Source organism: Silurus meridionalis, chromosome 2, assembly GCF_014805685.1.
Source record: "Silurus meridionalis isolate SWU-2019-XX chromosome 2, ASM1480568v1, whole genome shotgun sequence".
Lineage (NCBI taxonomy): Eukaryota > Metazoa > Chordata > Actinopteri > Siluriformes > Siluridae > Silurus > Silurus meridionalis.
Window position 1 is genome coordinate 24,421,533 of NC_060885.1, and position 14,869 is coordinate 24,436,401.

Here is a 14,869-nt window from a genome sequence, read left to right on the forward strand (position 1 = left end):
CTCCTATTAGGGGTCGCCACAGCGGATCAGCCGTATTCATCCGCATGTTCGATTTGACACGTTTTTACGCTGGATGCCCTTACTGGTGAGGTAAATGCCCTGCAAGTAACTGTGAAATCCTGAAAGTTAGCCATTTATTTATTTATTGTTTTTTTAATGTCATGCCAACATCAATGGTTATTTTGCAAAAAATTAAAAATAAATAAATACAGTATCAAATTAGAGCAATAACACATTTTAGTAATTTGTATAATATTACATTAGAGCTGCAACAACTAATCGATAACATCGATAATAAACGATAATTAAATTTTTTGTCAACTTATGCTATTATTGATTAATTGGGCTGCTCAAGTTACAGGTCAGCGTGATAGCAGGATCAACCGGCAGCAGGAAAAAGTGTGTCATCCAAGTCATGGGAGCATTTTTTATTAAACACAACAAAGAAAACTGTACCAGGTAGTACAGCTTGTGTGAGATAGAAGTACCACAGTGATGCACGAGCACATCTGGTGTCACGGATGAAGGTGAAACAGCACAGTGAGCAAAAACTGTAATCCCCATTGTGTGAAAAGGTACAGTTTAATGAAGTGCTATTGTGTAAACTGTGTGTTTGTAACTTTTGAAAAGTTGGACTGGATCTGTTCTGTCGTGTCTCTGGAACATCAGATTGCACAATCAGCTCGCTCGCAACATACTCATGGATTCATTGAAAGCGGTCTGAACAAACAGTAAATCTGAAAGCAGCAAATAACAGCAGCAGCAGTAAATTATAAGAGTTTCAGGAGCTGGAGGTAGCAGAGCTTAAGATATTGAGGTTTTGTTGGGAGTGATGAGGATGGACAGGATTAGAAATGAGTTTATTAGAAGGACAGCGCATGTAGGACGTTTTGGAGACAAGGTGAGGGAGGCGGGATTGAGATGGTTTGAACATGTGCAGAGGGGGGACATGGGGTATATCTGTAGAAGAATGCTGAGGATGGAGCCACCAGGACGGAGGAAAAAAGGAAGACCAAAGAGGAGGTTTATGAATGTGGTGAGGGAAGACATGCAGGTAGTTGATTTGAAAGAGGCAGATGTAGAGGACAGGGGGGTATGGAGACGGATAATCCACTGTGGAGACCCCTAATGTAAGTAGTCACATTTTTTCAGTGAATGATTATGTATTTGTACACCAAGGTGTATTTTTTTTTTTTTTAATCAAGTCTGTTAGCTTGCTGTGTTTCTTTGTTCCATTCTCTTATAGCATTTATTTTCTACAACAGTTCAATTATCTGTTTTTAAATGTGATTTACTGCAGCTTTACTACGTTTAAATGCTTGTTTACAATGTTTGTATATTTCATTTATGCATATTTCATTAAATTAATATACAACATTTAATTAATCATATATTCTAGATGCTTATATCTTCACAAATGAACAAAATATCTGTTTCTTTTTGTTTTTAATTGTCAAATAATTTTTTTAATATATATTTTATATAGATCATTTTAAGCATGGTGTCAACTTGCCATTTGCAAAAAACATTTTTTGTTGTTTCCTTTTACAGAAAGGACAAACCCAGCATGAGTGAAATTGTAAAAAAGGAGGAATCCCCCATGCACTCCTCAACAAGCAGCCACTAGAAGCTTTAAAATGTTTTTTTTTTAAGTACACTTAATACATACATACCCTCAATTAAGGGTTTTATATAGTTATAATAAGCTAAACATATAATTTTTTAAAAATGGTATCCAATTAATCGATTAATGGGAAAAATGTTATTAAAGTAATCGCTAGTTGCAGCCGAAAACAATCGAATCTTACAGTATTTCACTTGTGTAAAATACAGCAGCAGCTACATGGGGTCTATAACTTAAATTCCCATTAATTACTCCTAGATTATCTGGGTGAGACAATTTGGAAGACAATCAAAATACATATTTGTTGAAAACAAAGCAGATTATTAGGCATTAGTGTCTTGCTCAAGGGCCCAACAGTGGCAGCTCTGCAGTGCTGAGGCTCGAATCAAATGGAAAGTTCAGGGACGGTTGATTTTATGTAGTGAATGCACTGGTCTCAGATGAAGTTTATGATTGTTTTAAAGTCTGATGGTGGGATTTTACAATCTGTAATTCCCATTTTGAGAGCTTCCTTTGCAGCAATGTCTGCTTGCTCACAGCCATACAGCCCCATGACAGCTCTAGTCATTACGTTTATACGTGAGAGATTCAAAAATATCACCAATAATACATAAAATCCTGCCTCAAACGTATATTGTTTTCTAAGGCAAATCCTTTGAAATGAACAGTGTCTAGCAAATACTAACCATGATCATGCAACTAGAAATTACAACAACAACCATAACTTTAAAACAATCTGCTCAAATTGAAGTGAGTTAAAGCTAATGAGCTTGGGATAAGCAGCTTACAAAGCTGAGGCAAACATGTTTAGCAACCCCTAGACAATTTACCCCTTCTCGAGGTGGAGTCATACAGCATTTATTTAGTGTTTTAAAGCCTTCTGTGGAATAAAACCCAGCTGGAAGATGTGACAGAATAACTAATGTGAAGGCCAGTGGCCACTGGTCCTGTGAGGCAGTCAGCTAGGGGGTGCCATGGAATTGAGAACTAACACACACACACACACACACACACACACACACACACACACACACACACACACACACACACACAAACAGACTCCCATCACAACACACAGGTAAACAACACAGTCACCGATATGAGGGCAGACTCAGAATAGTTTCAGGATTCATTTCAGAACAGTTGCAAGTGTAGATGACATGTGGAAGGGTGCATGACTGTAAACTACATTGATACACACACACACACACACACACACACACGCACACGCACAAACACAGAGAGACGGAAGAAAACGTGCGCGAATTAGAGAGAAAACGTTTTGAGGTAAATGAATGAAAAGAAATGACAATTCATTATTTACAAGCACCTGAGAAGGATGATGTAGAACTCACCTAGTCCACAGTGAATAATTTAACAAGACACATGGGCCATGGTTCATATATCCACAAATCTTAGAGGGGAAAAAAAACCTCATTATACTCGCAGGGTCAGAGAGCTCCGGTTCCTTATTCCTCTCTCAACTGAACTCAGATAACAAGACAGGAATGTGAGACAGCTGAAAAGAAAAGAGCTTTATAGAAGGAGAGAAAGCGTTTCTTTATGAGGATTCTCAGTCATGCTGCTATTTAAAATAGGATGCAATTCAGGGAATGATGGGAGGGAAAATAGAAAGAAAAAAATTTTTGAGAATGAATGTTAAAGTAGATTTCAGGGTGAAAACAACAAGCCAAAAAGAAACCAGAAAAGGGCTCGGTATAAGAACCAACTATTATATTCAGCCCTAAGGACATGTAAAATAACTGTTGTGCAATACAGTTACATGCAGTAACCAGGTGTGTAAGAGCACACAAAATTCATGGTTCGGTATGTACCTCAGTCTATAAGTCACGGTTCTGTTTAATTTCTATACTGTTAAACTTAATGCATGTTAATAAAATTTGAATATTGAAATAACATTGAATAAATATCCTTATCTTTATATTGATTAAACTTAGTAATCGATTAAATAGGCACAAATCCAATGGATTAAATAAATGGCAAAAAAAAAATGCAATTAAATACAGATGTGTATATAAGTGTTATAAATGTTACATTATTAAACAATATTTAATTTTCCAAAAATGTGTTTGACTTATTTCAGCATACTTCAACTGTCTTGTGTGTTTCTTAAATGCATACATTTGTTATTTATTTATCCATTCAATTTATTTATTCATTAATGAGTTCATTCCTTCATTCCTTCCATCCGTTATTAATTCATTTACTCCATAAATATGCGAAGTTGTCGGTATTTTCAGCTTTTGAAAGACATTCTTGAAGCTGTACATAAAACGCAAAGAAAAAAACAAACTTGCAGTTGATCAAAATATGTCAGTGAGGGAACATAGCAAAGAATGCATTCGGGGCACGTCCTGTCCCGAAACAGTTTGGTACAGACATGTCTGCTGTTACACCAAAGTGTGATCTGCATGTCCTATCTGAAAATATGAGTCCATGTTATACACATATTCTTCAAATGACCCTGAGTAGCTGCGAGTCTTGCACCAAAATATCGATTCGAATACAGAAAGAAAAAAAAAAAAAAGACTGCCAGTTAGAACATGCTTTCAAAACCCGGGGTCCAGAAGAGCATTAGAAAGCCAACAGTGAATGTGTTGTTTCTCACCTCAAGCTCCAGTCACTGCAGTGTCCCTCTGGTAACCAGGGAAACTCTATCCTTCACGGTCTCTCTTCCTCCCACTTGCCCTTCTCCTTCTGGCATGTGAACTCCCAGGCTATTGATGACCTGAAACAAAAGACAGGTGGGTGAATATACACATGGCATTGATAGCGAACTGCTGCCAGTCACTAAAGCCTTGTGGGACGTCTTGTATGACTTCATGTATCATGCTGTATAGGGCTGCAGCTATCGCTTATTTTAGTACTCAAGTATTCCAGCGATTATTGCAGCGATTAATCGAGTGATCGAATAAGAAAAACTTATTCTTTATTAAAGTGCAACACTAAACATACAAGAGTAAATAATACAGCTTTCAAAACGAATGTCATTTGTTTCCTTTTTTTAATTTAATTTACATTGTTTATTGCTGAATTTGAATAAAAAGTAGGGGTGTTCCGGTACACGTGTTCGTACCGATATCTTTTGAATGCAATCCTTTCAACGTGCGGAACATAGTTAAAATCTGAGTTCCCTCAGAAACGTATTAAGTGGTATTAAGTTTGTTTAGTGCATTTTTTTATTAATATTATTAAACTTGAAAACATTCAAAACAATGCTAGGGGTATTAAAAAAAAAAAAAAAAAAAAAAAAGATTTATTTTGCACATGCATGAAATCGCTAAAGAATCCATAGCGCTAGCAATATTCTATTTGATTGATTTTAATCAATTTAATTTGTGACAATTTAATTGATAACTAAATGTAATCAATATAATAAAATGGTGTATTGAATTAATTAGCTTTATTCCATTTTATTTTTATAAAATATATATATATATATATATATATATATATATATACATACACAGTGGAACCCGCTTATCTCGCCCTCGGTTATCTCGACAAAAATATATTTTTAAATGATCCCAAACATCGGAGATTTTCTGTCTTCCGTTTTCTTTGGCCTGAATTTGAATGAAGCAGCTAGTGGCTCAAAAGTTCGGAGTAACATTTTCCATATAAAGTTCGAGATATATATATATATATATCTCGAATATATATATTTTATATATATATATATATATATATATATATATATATATATATATATATATATATATATAAAATATATATATATATATATATATATATATATATATATATATATATATATATAGACAAAATTTGTAATTAGAATACAAAAAATTAAAAATCGAGGCAATGTACATATATATCGAGGTTGCACTGTGTGTGTATACACACACACACACACACACACACACACACACACACACACACAGTGCAACCTCAATGTATATGTACATTGCCTCGATTTTTTTTTTGTATTCTAATTACTAATGCTGTATTTTCAAGCCGCTAAGATTTACTAAATGATCTGTGAACACAAAAGTTCAAAATGATCAAATTACTGATGGGGAAATGAGGTTTATCATCTGAAGGAGTTTTGAAAGTAAGTACTTTCCTTGGACAAACAGGAGTGTCCACATAGCCAAAAGTCTAACAATCTAATTACATCCTTTCTCTGGTTTTGATCTTTTGTTCTGTTTATAGATTCTTGTCCCTGTAGAAGTGGTTTGCTAATCGCCTGACTCAGATTTTGAATACGTTTTGGATTTGCCCGCAGACCTTTCAGTAAAAACTGCCTATACTGCAGCTGCGTCTGTCTGAGCCTTCAGTAAATGACACCTCCAAAAACCTGCAGAATGAATTCGAACCTTAACAGATATCGCTTAATGCTTGTTAAGTTGTTTCTCTACAAAATGCACAATGTTTAAATGTTACTCTATATTTTTTTTCCCCTTATTTGAACTTTTGAACAAATTACACAATCAATGATCATCTTTAGAGCTCTACTTTTCCTGTGGACTCACAGAAGGATGGACAGAACATACAGATGGATGTTTGCTGAATAAAAATGTGTGCTTGGGTCTATAACAATGATAATCTTTCATTAGAATTATTATTTAAACATTTAGTGTATATGAGTAAAAGTGGTACAGCAAACATGTTCCACTGATTCATCTTTGAAAGCCTTGCTTCCTAAGTTGACTTTTTATTTATTTCAATTCCTTTTCATTCACTTCTGCTCTCTTTGCAACATAAGTATTGAGTTGGGCAAAAAGGATTCTTTGTGAAGGATTAGGTTTTAATGTAAAAAAAAAATACCCTGTCCTTCTGGGCATGTTCGCTGCTATCTGATTAAATAAAAAGCCTATAGATCCAGCACAATCCAAGCTGCAGTACCACTGTACTGTACTGTAACTACAAACACTGAATGATTGACTCGAGTTAAGCGCACACTTCATACGAATTTTCTGTGGCTACGGCTGTGAATATGATTTATTTCTGTGAATTTATCAGAAATGTGTCAGGGTCCTCATCCTGCTCTAATCCCATTCTTCACAGGGATACTGCCAACCTGACATAAAATGGATATGTTTTTGATTTTATATATATATATATATATATATATATATATATATATATATATATATATATATATATATAAAAGAGAGAGAGAGAGAGAGAGAGAGAGAGAGAGAGAGATCAGATTAAAAAAAATAAAATAAAAAAGAGAGAAAAATCAACTCTTTACTTTTTGCCATAATTGGAGGAACAAAAATCTAAATGCAATGCAGTCTAAAACATTACGAACTAAACAAACAAAAAATGTAACAATATCAAGATTAAAGATAAAATGAAAGATTAACCAGCAATACACTACAAACAATGTAGAACACCTCCTGAGATTAATGTTAGCGGCAAAAATATTTTTTGTTATTAGCAATTTATTAATCGTTGATCACTGAACTACTGTAGTGGAGCTACACAGCAGAGGTGGAAAGTAACGAATTACATTTCATCACGTTACTGTAACGGTAGTCTGTGTACTTCTGCTTTTTACTGTAGTTTTTAAAATAAATTTTTCTTAAGTATGTTTTGTTTGAAGTATTGTACTTAATGACTTTTTGAATTAAATCTCCTACTGAAAAAACCCCAGAAATGACTGCACTGATTAACTGATGGACGGAGAACATGCCAAACTCAAATGAAAAATGCAGACAGCAGGGATGCTGTTTAGGGTTTTGCTTTCGATTCTTTTAGTAATCGAGTATTTTAACGATTATTCCATCGATTATCCGAGCAATCGGATAAGAAACCCCCTTTTTATTTTTTTTTTATTAAAGAACAAAACTAAATGAGAGAGAAAATAAACCAAGTCTCTTAAAATCCACAAGTAATTTGGGTTTTTTTTTTTTTTTTTTTTTTAGAAAAAATACATTTTTATTGCTGATATTGCATAAAAGTATATAACTAAACATATTAAGTGCATTTAAAAGCAATTCAATAGCCATCGCTATGTGGTATTTCTTGTCTCAGCAACAAAAAAAAGGGCTCCACTGCCTGCTCTACACGGCCACTGCAGGGGGACTTTTTCAACACACTGTATATAAATAAAAATCAATTTCAAATGATTCAAACGCAATGTACAGTGTTTTCTTTATGTTTTACTTTAAACTTTGGAAACTTTCTTGTGTTTTCTTTGGCCTGAATCTTCTCTTATTCATCTGTTTTTCATTCTTCAGCGTTTTCTGTGTTTACCTGTCCGGAGTTTAGCGGGTGGTGCGTCAGTAATAAGGGTCCTTGAGAAAACCCAGAGCTCCGTGTTTAGTTAAATGAACTAAACGAAACATAAAAATTTATTTGCCTCGATAGATTTTTGGAATCAAATTTCTTCTTACTCAAGGAATTGTTACAGCTCTAATGCAGACCCAGCTGAAAAGTGAAATGCCACTGAATTGAAAGTTGTTCAATGTGCACACTCACCGTCTGAATTCTCAATCTGCATTTGTGATTTCTCTCATTATCATAAAGAACATTATAACCATTTTTTGCTGCAAAAGTGCACAACTCAAATTAGACTTTTTGTTTGTTTGTTTTGTTATTGCACTTTAATTCGTAAAGGTTTCCTTTACCTAAAAATAACTTGTTTGAAATTAATATCACCTTGTCCTTTGTGAACCCCTTCTTCTTTCGGCTGCTGCCGTTAGTGGTTCGCCACAGCGAATCAACCGTCTCCATTCCCCCCTGTCCTCTACATCTGCCTCTTTCAAACCAACTACCTGCATGTCTTCCCTCACCAAATCCATAAAACTCCTCCTTGGCCTTCCTCTTTTCCATTCTCAGCATTCTCCTACCGATAAAACCCATGTCCCTCCTCTGCACATGTCCAAACCATCTCAATCTCGCCTCCCTCACCTTGTCTCCAAAACGTCCTACATGCACGGTCCCTCTAATAAACTCATTTCTAATTCAGTCTATCCTCGTCACTCCCAACGAAAACCTCAACATCTTCAGCTCTGCTACCTCCAGCTCCACCTCCTGTCTTTTACTCAAAGCCACTGTCTCTAAACCAGGGGTGTCAAACTCAAATTCAAAGTGGGCCAAAATTTTAAACTGGGATGAAGTCGCGGGCCAAACTCAATATTTATTGAAGAATTTACTGCAATTGTGCATGTTTTTCCTTCTCTCTAGATGTGTAATGTTGAACCTTTTCATATGGAAACAAACTTTAGTTTTGCATAAACATTTAATCTGGAACAACCAAAGCTTAATATTATAAACACATGAGAAATTAAATTTGAAATAAAACACACATCAGTGGTATTCGTTTCTTATTATATCTCTATCTCTTTATCTGTGGCCTTTCGTGTTCCTTTTTAATGTAAATCTTTTGTTACAGGCCAACAACAAAACAACCAAAAATAATAATAATTTCCTTCAATTTAAAAAAGCAATCTTTCAACTATTAACAGTCCATGCCTTGGAGTAGAAAAAGTGCACAAAGACATCATTCATTCAAGCTCAGTTTGCTACACTTTGATTTACTCTGATGCACATTAGTTAAAGTCAGATACCTGCATCTCTTCTTAGATGCAAGTGCATCATGTCTGGGTTTAGGCTCTGAGCTGAGGAAATCCTCAGGCTTGAGTGAAGGTGATCATCAGGGAAAAGATTTCTGGGTGGTGTTTTGCTCATCTTCATTAAAAAGAACAGTTGCACACACAGATATGTGCTGCGGAACAGAGAGAGCATTTGAGCAGCTTGGGCACGGAGTTGGAGCACTGTGTCGGGGAGGAAACATGGAAACTGTGCAGCACACACAGCGGCTTATTTATGAATTTTTCCTGGGTTTTTCCCAGTTTTACAAACTTCAAGACAAAAAACTGAACCCCATAACATTAGACCAATGAAATTTCCGAACGGAAACAAAAAAAGGCACCGCACCTGTGTTCTGAGCTGCACGGCATCGGGAGAAAAAACTTCCATCGGGGGATTTTTAAACGCACGACGATGCCAAAAGATAAACTCCCGAGAAAAATAGTTGTGAAACTGTGTTTCTTGGGAAGCTACTCTTTAGATACAAGTCGTTGTAACGCGTTGAGTCTGGGTGATGGGAGAGCCCACTTCTGGCATGCTACTTTGACTTGAGCATGTCTCTACACTGGAGTTCAATCAGCTCCATTTGGAGGTTGGTGCGCTTTCCACCTCAACCACAAACGGATTACTGAGCAGTTTAAATCTGCATTTCTGGGCTTCAAAGTCCGTAAATCTCCGGGTAAATTCAGCGCTGATTACGCAAAGTTTTTCAGCGGGCTCGACTGACGTGCCAACACACTAACAAAGCACTCTGGGATTTGTAGTATTAGCGGTGTATGCGCTATATACTGGCGGGCAGCTCTAATACACATTTGATATAATCTCGGGCCTGAGTTTGACACCCCTGCTCTAAACCATACAACATCGCAGCTTTTACCACAGTCCTATAAACTTTCCCTTTCACTCTTGCAGATACTCTTCTATCACAAATCACTCCTGTCACTCTTCTCCACCCACTCCACCCTGCCTGCACTCTTTTTTTTACTTCTCTAACACACTCTCTATTACTTTGCACTGTTGACCCCAGGTACCTGAACTCCTCCACCTTCTCCACCTCTTCTCCCTGCATCCACACCACTCCACTGCCCCCCTCTCATTCACACACATGTACTCTGTCTTACTCCTACTGACTTTCATTCCCCTTCTCTCCAGCGCATACCTCCACCTCTCCAGGCTCTTCTCAACCTGATCCCTAATCTCACCACCCCTACTTTAGTAGAATATTTTATTACACTTTCAACCTCTGCTTCACAGTGGCTACACACTAGATCTGCTCCTCTGTTCTTCTTTAAAAAAAAAAAAAAAAAAAAAAGCTATAGCGCAGACTGAACACACTGCATTCTTTCCTCTGAGACAACCGCACATTTTTCACCGATTTACAGCAAATGTTATTCATTCTGAAATTGCTAGAAATCAATAAACTTTGAGGGAACAAGCATGCAATAGATTTATTACTTTGGCTTTGAATTACATCATGGTATTATATAATCAATAACTAGAGGACTATAAAGATAACATTTATCAGAACATTTGTGATGATGAGAACACTGGAAGCGCTTCGGTCAAGCAATTGAATCAAACTCGAACACAAAACGTTCCACTCAACTTATGTCTAAAATCCCAGGTCTGATTTGCTCAATTTTGACCAGACAAATTTAAAATATCATCACCCGAGTACTACAGTTTATTTCATTATTGCTGCTGCTGATGTGCATCCCTTCATGGCCACAGTTTGCCATCTCAGACTGATTTCGAGTTCGATGTTCCTCAGTGGCCATTAAAGTCAGTGGATATAAATCCGATTGGACGCTTTTGGAACGTTGTAGAAAGAGGGGTCCACAGCATCTGAAAAATCTGCAGCTTTCTCGTCATGCCAACATGGAGCAGAATCCCAAAAGACTTTTATCCTCAATATCTGGGAATCCATACCACTAAGAATTGAGGGCTTATCAGAAGTGTTTATCTGCAAGCAATCTGTATCGCTGCTCAACATTTCCTTTTACTGCAGACTCATATATACACACACACACACACACACACACACACACACACACACACACACACACACACACACACATACACACACAAATTCTAACTAAACTAAATATTCAATGCACTTGCCATAAAGTGTATTATTTTGATGGGAAACTGCAGCTTGCACACTACACTAATGAACAACAAAAGTGTTGTTTTATTTAAATAATAAAAAAAAATAATAATAATAAAAAAGACAGACATTATTGCCAGGAAGGCACTCAGGCCAACCTCGAGAGGACTTCATTTCCCCCCTTAAAAATTAAAGTCCCACTCATGATAATGTAGAAAGCAATAAAGGAGAGAAGTAAGAGGAATTCACAGATTATGTGGAGAGGCAGAATTGTGGTGGTATCAGTAAAATCACCAAGAGCCACTCCAGACCAACATTGAACATTTGGATGAGGACTAGAGAATCAGTCATACTGAAAGCTCTGAATAAATTCAGAGAAGCCACTTGCCTAGCCTGTAATGTTTACATGCAGTAAATTCCCATAAATCAGCCTCATCTTTCATTCGAAACTCATCTTTTAGCATCCAGCGTCAGCATCAGCTCAGCTCAGTAGGGAAGATGCTGTGATTGGAAGGTTGAAAGTTAAAATTCCCACATTGGCAATGCTGGGCCCTTGAGACTATTTGCTAAAAATGCATTAAATGTAAATGATCATATCTTATTATGCCTAAAATTAGAGATTAATCGAATAATTTGGCTGATTCTTTGGCTTTTTTTTTTAGTGCTAGGCATCGGCTGATTGCTTCAAATTAGGCCGATTATTAGGCAGGTGCATCTGAAACTGAGAAAACATAACTCTGCCATGCCAAAAGGTGGCAGTAGTCTGTATTCGGCATCCAAACAGGGAAACCGGAGGAGCTCGAACTGTAAACATATAAAGCAAGCAGTGTTTCCACCTGCCCTTATTATTAACGGACTCTTGTAGCTTTTATTAATCAGGTATCTTAATTTGCAAGAGCTAAAATGACATGTGTCTGTGCTCTCACTTTATTCCGTCATTGTTTGCTTTCGTCGGTTTAGTTATTTTTCTCGTGTGCTCATTCTCCAAGTTGAATAGCCAATCGGAGTTCTCGTTCTCATCGACGAGCTCCGCCTCCAATTCGACATGCAGAATTGGCTGAAATACAGTTGACGCTGTCCATCCAAAGCCAACCCACGTAGTCTGCACGAACATACCGGAAAAACTCAAGCCGGCCGACACTTAAAAACCACCTGATATTAATCTACAGCCCATCGTCAGCCTGGTGCATCCTGGGCTTTAAGTTCTTATACTTCGTTCTTGATCTAGCCTTATATATTTCACTCGTTAAATATGATGCTACATTTGGAGAGAGAATGTGAGTAACTTTTTGTCACATACTACAAATATAGTGTATTACATTAAATACTACTAATATAGTGTATTACATCACAACTACTAATATAGTGTATTACATCACAACTACTAATATAGTGTATTACATTAAATACTACTAATAGTGTATTACATCACAACTACTAATATAGTGTATTACATCACAACTACTAATATAGTGTATTACATTAAATACTACTGATATAGTACATCACTACTACTAATAGTGTTTTACATCACATACTACTGTATATATTATACTATTGGGTAACTAGACAAAGTTCAGTAATATAATATAAAATAATATCGTTATTCAGGACAAACAACAAAAATGTCCAGCATCATTTATCTCCAAGTTCAAATGAGGGTCATTTCTGTGAGGCATTCCCTACATGGTAACTAGGATCTGCTCTCTAGTCATAGTGACACAGTTTGCTCCAGAAAATCCTGCGCTGCTAAGTGGTGTATAATCCCATTAGTCGCTTAGGTCCTCACACACCAGCAAACACAGCACACGGTCACATGGGCACTGGATAAAGTCCACACAAACGTTTATACATTTGGTGCAGATGTAGAAGGATAGGCTGAGCTGCTGAAGCTGAGCATAAGACTGAGCAAATGCAAGAGGAAGGACTGTTCAGAGAAAGAAAGAAACGGAACTAAGATGAGCTTGAGAGTTTAAGAACTGAAAATTTAGTAAGAGGCAGCTTCTGTTTGTTTTTTTTTGTTTTTTTTTTTAACTTCAACTCATGATACCGACTTCTCAAATTAGTATCTTTCTTCCACCTCCAAAAGTATTGTAATGGCAAAAGCCATTTTCTTTGTTCTTGCTACACAATTAAGGTATTTTGGGTTTGAAATCAAAATATAAATGCATCAGATGAGAATTTCAGCTTTCATGTTCCGTTTTCCATGTTAAACACCTTAGATCCAAACTTCTGTTGGAAAAAAAACAGTATTCCAAGTTTAGCACTGTTAGTTTGATCATTTAAACAATTAATAACTGAATATTTACTCTCATTTTTATCTCTGTTCCCTGGTGGTCTAGTGGTTAGGATGCGGCGCTCACTGCGCTCTGACAGGTTTGATCCCCGGTCAGGGATCCAACCCCAGCCACTTCCAGTGCCCGTCCCAAGCCCTGATAAATTGGGGAGGGTTGCGTTAGGAAGGGCATCCAGCGTAAAAACGTGCAAAATCAAACGTGCGGAGGATCCGCTGTGGCGACCCCTAACTGGAGAAGCCGAAAGAAAGTTTTTTTACTCTCATTTTTATCTCTGGGCTTTAAAACCAAGGTAAATTTTCACTAAAGTGATGGAAAAGCTGAAGTGTGGAGAAAAAAAAGAATCTGCTCATGTTCTGAAGCATTCTAGTGCAAATGTTCAAAACAGGCCTACTAATCTGTATGGATGAAGTAACTCATGATGTATGTAGCAGGAAAAGGAATTCAGATGTCTACGGATTATTCTCTCTGCCGATTTTCAAAGAAATGCATATGATGTAATTAGGAGGAACTTATTAATGCAGCAAGGCACTGACTCAAAACACACGGCCAACACAGAAAATAACTCTATCTAGGGAAAAGCTGTACGGTTTTAGATTGGCCAAGTAAATCGCCAGACCTGATCTCAAATGAGCAGCATTTCAACAACTAAAAGAAGCTTCTGGACAAGCCTTTAAAGGCTTCTCCATGAAAAAGGAAAACAAATGCAGCAGTACGGTGATGTCCATGGGTCACCAATTTGATGAAGATATTGCAAGCAAGGGATAGCATATGTTGATTGCATATTCTTGGCATCAAAGCATATATTTAAGACTATCTGTTCCGATACTTTTGCTCACTGATCTAGTGATGCCAAGGTGGGAGAGATGTAGGGCCCTACGAAATGAACAAGACAGCGACAGCACAAGACTGCGGTTAAGACAGCCGCATCTTGAAAATACACGGTTAAGCAGCCGCACTTTGTTTAGTGTTGCGCATCTAATCGTACACTTCCGGTATGGTGGTGGGAGCGGTCAAAATACCTGTAAAGACGCTTCCGTTAAGAAACAGAAATATCAGAGCATTTGACACCATATTCAAACACTCATAAAACATTTTTTGAGGTTTGCTCAATCTTGCAAAATCACTCCGAGCATCACTGCATTTTTAACCATGTTCCACATTCACTCATAAAACATTTTTCTTTATAAGTTTGCTCAATCTTTCAAATTAATTTTTATTTACAGTGTACCTGTCTGTTACTCTGTAAAATTTTCTCAT

General features: G+C 36.8%; 1 protein-coding gene across 3 annotated transcripts in view; it reads right to left on the reverse strand.

Moving 5' to 3' along the window:
• Nucleotides 1-14,869, reverse strand: part of tjap1 (tight junction associated protein 1 (peripheral)) — a 72,638-nt gene that overhangs the window by 35,809 nt on the left and 21,960 nt on the right. For all 3 annotated transcript variants that reach the window (XM_046875920.1, XM_046875911.1, XM_046875930.1), the window contains exon 2: nt 4,254-4,373. The gene's annotated coding sequence lies outside the window, so the exon portion shown is untranslated. The remainder of the gene's footprint in view (nt 1-4,253; nt 4,374-14,869) is intronic.